This window comes from Tenrec ecaudatus, chromosome 12 (genome assembly GCF_050624435.1).
Source record: "Tenrec ecaudatus isolate mTenEca1 chromosome 12, mTenEca1.hap1, whole genome shotgun sequence".
In the NCBI taxonomy this organism is placed as follows: domain Eukaryota; kingdom Metazoa; phylum Chordata; class Mammalia; order Afrosoricida; family Tenrecidae; genus Tenrec; species Tenrec ecaudatus.
This window is the reverse complement of record NC_134541.1, coordinates 84,324,147-84,329,427: the sequence shown is the minus strand read 5'-3', so window position 1 is coordinate 84,329,427 and position 5,281 is coordinate 84,324,147. Positions and strand designations below refer to the sequence as shown.

At 48.0% G+C, this 5,281-nt stretch overlaps 1 pseudogene; it reads right to left on the bottom strand.

The window, feature by feature from the left end:
* Window positions 1-398: 398 nt before the first annotated feature.
* On the bottom strand, window positions 399-2,141 carry LOC142422741 (zinc finger protein 496 pseudogene; annotated as a pseudogene).
* Window positions 2,142-5,281: the final 3,140 nt, after the last annotated feature.

Below are 5,281 nucleotides of genomic sequence, written 5' to 3'. Positions count from 1 at the left end.
GGTTGGAATGGCAGGGGAGGTCATTATTGAGGGGACCTGCCCAGTTCACCCCACTAGCTGTGTGCACTGCATGGGAGCTGTAAGATTGATAGTTAATACTGGGCTTGTTCAGCCACTTTGTCAGTGAAGTTGATGGTGATGTGCCTTCTGTGCTTTTTGGCACCAGAGCAGAACACATACATTCAGCCGGCTACTCTCATTATTTGGGATACTGTAGCGGCATCAGGTCAAAGGTGGACACTACCTGAGAGCAAAAGGCATGAGGTGATCTCCATCCTTGGGGAGGTGTGTCGTGGGGGCAAGGGGCTAGTCAGTACCACTGTGAGTGAGTGGGACGTGCTGTCTGGAGCAGGGCAGACAGGGAGGGGATGCACCGAAGGAGGAATCAGAGGGAAGAATCAGCAGGAGTTCAAAGCCTGATTAAGTGCCTCCTCAAGTGCAACCACTTCGTGGCAGATGAGGTTGTAATTTTGCAGGAAACATTTGACACAACAGCGACACTGTACAGTTCTGGCCTTGTCCTTAGTGTGGATGCTGCTCTTGTGCTGGGCCAGGTAATCGTGTCGCTGAAAAGTCATCCCACAGTCACAGCACTTGAAGCTCAGCTTGCCCTTGTTCTTTTCCAGCAGGGAGGTGGGGCTACTGTCCTTTTGTTATGACGGCCCTGGCTCTTTCTCCTCTGTGGGCTCCAGTCTTTCTGGCTGCAGGTGTATCCCCATGTGGAAGAGTAGGTGGGAGCTTAGGTGGAAGCTCTTCCCACAGGTTTTGCGAGTGTAAGGTTTCTGGGTCTCCTGGGTCTCCAGGTGCCCTCACTGTCGCTGAACACCTCTCTGCAGACTGAGCATCCATGTGTTTGCTCCTGTTCCTGCGGCTCCAAAGGTGACTGATGAAGTTCAAGCAGAAGATCTTCCCATGACTGGCAGACATAGTACTTCTTGGAGGAGGCCTGCACCTCATGCCCCATATCTGTGAAGCCCACGGAGCTGTTCCTGTGCGTGGTGGGGAGGTCATGTTGTTTCTCTGTGGAATCCTGCAGCTTGTCAGGGCAGTATGGGCTGTGTTGGGACTCCTCTTCGCCTGAGCTGGACAGGACAATCTCGAGAGATACCTCATCAAGACCATTCTCTGGAGACAGCACATTGCCACCTGTATTGGTGCTTTGCTAAAGCACTCCTTGCTAGCAGGTCTGGAATTCTGGTACCGGAAGCTCATTTTACCTTCTTTCTTCTACCTGGAACGGCTGGAGACTCTGAAAGTCCAGGTAGGACACTTGGGACAAGGCTTTCTCTTGGATGTCCTGAAGCTCTGGAAAACAGAGCTTGATCTCCTCCCCCTGGAAAAGGCTGGGCTGGGAGGCTGGGTCATTTGGAAGCAGTGAGTCCTCACAATCCTCCCCTACAATGAATTCTCCATAGAAGCCAGTTTGGGCTGGATCTAGAAGAGACCAGTCCTCTTCAGAGAATCAGAAGATCATGTCTTTGAATGGAGAAACCGGTTCTGAGGCAGCTGGAAGCTGGTCACTTGCTGTGTGTCACTCATACTCTTTTCTTGAAGAAGGGAAAAATCTTGGGAAACTGGGTCCCCGCTGAGCTGCCCTGGCGATTGGCTTGGGAACCCACCATTTTCTGCCAGGGCTGTGGGATGGGCCTCCTGGCCCTTTGCAAGGCCATTTTGGGGCGCTGTGGGTATTCAGTCCTGCTCTTGATCTGCATGGCCAACACCATCATTGATCGCCATAGGGTCTTCACAGTACTTGAGCCACTATCAGGGTCTCCAGGTTCTCACTTCAGTGTCTCCACTGCGGCCACAGGCTGCTCACCATTCTTGGGCTCCTGGGCTTGCACCCAGCTCTGGATCTCCCGGGGCAGGATGGCCAGAAATTGCTCCAGCACCCGATGTTCCAGGATCTGCCCCTTGGTATGCCTCTCAGGTCACAATCAGCCTTGACAAGGGTCCCAGAGGCGGCGCAGGGCCTCACGTGGACCTGCAGCCTCCTGGTAGCAGAAATGGCAAAGGCGACAGGAGGACTCTGGACTGGGGAGCTCTCCATGGGGGCTAGGTTCTCCTCCAGGTAGGCTCATTTTCCTGGACTCCTCACTTTCCTTCGGAGCCAAGACTCAGGGGCACAGGGCGGGGGGCATGATGGGAGTCAGCAGCAGAAGACGACCCTTTGATGGTCAGGTTCCTAAGATAGATGTGACTGAGCAGGATGATATCTTGAGGCTTTGGGCCAGAAGTCACTGTTCTTGGTCTGAAGACCTTTATAAACTGAGCTCACAGCCTGGAACTTCTTCCAAGTTTCTAACTCAGATCCCTCTTGCAAGTCTGCGGTGCTGCTCCTCATCCTTCCTGCTAGATCTCTCTGGTGTCCTCCTTCAGGTGGATCCTAGGCAGGGCCCCACTCCTTCCAGAGGCAGCCACGAGTCCCTCCCTGCTCCTCCAGAAAGCCAGGGCTCTGTTTGGTAGGGAAAGAGCGAGAGGAAGTGGAGGCGCGTCCCCGTGCCAAAGCCGCGCGGACCTGGCGGTCGCCGGAGCCCACAGGACGGGGAGGAAAGGCAAGGCGAGAGCCCTCCGGCTCCCTCCCCTGGGACACTTCTTGCACCGCTCTCGGACCGCGGAGGTCTTCGCATCTCAGTGGTTCCTTTCCCCGCCCTCCCCCTTCCCCCCAAGGCCGAGGTGTGCGCGGGGCGGGGGGAGAGTGACATCCGACACCCCTGGCCCGGGCCCGCCATTCGCAGGCCCCGCCCTGCCCCGCGCTTGGCCAGTGGGTTTAGTCCGCTCGGCAGTGCCGGGTCTACTCGCCGGCAGTGCCCGGGCAGGGGGGGGTGGGGCGGTGCGCGATAATGGGGTGCTGGAGATGCCCGAGGGCATTGAAGGCGCGGCGAAGGACCGCGCACGCCGGCCGGGAACTGAGCTCGGTGGCCGGGCATGGCCGTCCGGAGGAGGGCTAGCGCTGGAGGATTTTCCCGCGGGAAGGCCCCTCTCTGGCTGAGCCGGTGTAGATGCTTCTCTCTGGGCTCTGCACCCTTCAAGGCTTCTTTAGAGTTTGAGGAACAAGTATGTTACTTTGGGAACTAAGGTCCAGTGGCCCAAGCCTTGTTATTCTCCTTTGCCTCATCTGCATGTGAGAGTTGGACATTGCATAAGGAAGACCAAAGAAGAATGGACGCATTTGAACTGAGGTACTGGAGAAGAATATTGAAAATACCATGGACTGCTGAAAGAACAAACTGATCTGTATTGGAAGAAGTAAGGCCAGCATGCCCCTTAGAGACAAGGGTGGTAGTACTTTGTCTTAGATCCTTTATCAGGAGAGACTAGTCTCTGGAGGAGGACATCATGTTTGGTAAAGTGGATGAGGGATTGAAAAAAAAACGAAGATTGTAAGCAATAATTGACACCATGGCGCCATCTCACTGAGGAGCTCTTTTTATGACTCTCAGCCTACCACAGGGTACCTTCTGAGGGACTGGCCTCTCTTGATAGCATATACAAACTATGTAAAGGAAAGTCTCCTCCAAACTCCTAAGGAGCATTCTAGTTATTTTTCCTCCAAGACAAATTTGATTGTTCTTCTGGAAATTCATGGTATATCAAACACTATTTATATTGGTTTGAAATCTTTGTATTGATTAATTTCTTTGAAACAGTTGTCTCACACAATATTTTTCTATTTTTAGTGACTAATTTTACTCAGCAAGATGGTTTTTATATCCATCTATGCCATGAAAAGTTTTGTAGTTGCATTATTTTTTAGTGATGCATAGTGTTCTATTGTGTGCATACCAAAATTTCTTTGTTCATTCTCCTACTGATGGTAGGAGAATGTTTCCATCATCTTGCTATTATAAACAGTGCTACAATTAACATAGTATGATTTGTCTGTTGGTGTTATGGCTCTTATTTCTTTAGGGCTTACATCTAGTAAAAGGACTGCTGCCTCATATGAAATTTCTGTTACCAATTGAGGAATTGCCATAGAACTTGCCGCCATGGCTACACATTTTTACCATCCCATAAGCAGAATATGATGATTGCTATATCTCCACAGACTATCAAGGATTTGTTTTTGTATTTTTGTTTTTAACGTTTCTGTTAATGCCAGGTGGAAGGTGGTAATCTCATTGCTGTTTTGATTTGCATCTCTCAGGTGCCTAGTGATTGTAAGCATTTCTTCATGTTTGTTGGCCACCTTGGTATCTTCTTTGTTGAACTGTCTGTTCATGCCATCGGCTCATTTTCAATTTAATTATTCATCTTTTTTTGTGAAGAATTGCAATTACTGCAATTGTCTATAGATTTTAGAGATTAGTCCTTTTTCTAATGTGTAACTGCCCCAAGTTTTCTACTGTCTGGATCCCTTTTTCCCCTCTTTTGGAAAGTCTTTTAATGCATGTAACATGCCTTATTTTTAAGAGGTCCCAGTCCTATATTTTGTCTTCTTCTGTGTACATATAGCGTCTTGTTACTCTGATAGTGTATTTATGCCCTTTGTTTAAAAAGCTCACTGCCATCGAGTCAATGCTGACTCATAGTGATTCCTTGTGAGTTTCTGATACTGTAACTGTTTACTGGAGTAGAAAGCCCAGTCTTTCTTCCATGCAGATCACAGTCCAATGTGTAAGGACTCAAAGGCACTTAATTTTGACTCTATTTTTTCAATGATAGCCTTAAAAGCTCTGGAATTACATGTACATCTTTAATTCATCTGATTTCATTTTGGTTTATAGGGTAAGAAATGGCTCCCTTTTCATTCTTCTACCAATGAATGCATGATATTTTTCAGCATCATTTGTTGAAGGAACTATCTCTTCAACATTTAATGATTTGGGGCCCTATGTTGAAGATCAGTTGTCTGTAGGCAGGTAGATTTAGGTTTGGATGTCAGCTAGGGAGAAGCCTACTATTTTGTTCTTCCTCTTGAGTAGTTCTTTTCTTATCCTGGACCTCTTTCCAATCCATATAAAGTTTGTAATTAGCCAAACCTTTTTTTTTTTTTTTAAGAATGAAGTTGGGATCTGGTTTAGAATCCCATTATATTTATAGATATATTTGGCTATTGTTGACATGTTCACAATATTAGACCTTCCTATCAATGATCATGAAGCATTCATCCATTTATGTAGGTCTCTTTTGATTTCTTGTCATATTATTTTGCAGTTTTTTGCACAAATCCTTTGTTTCTCTGATTAGGTTTATACCCAAGTATTTCATCTTTTGTGTGACACTTGTAAATGCCATTGTCTCTTTATTTACTTTTTTAGGGCTCTCTTTTTTAGTA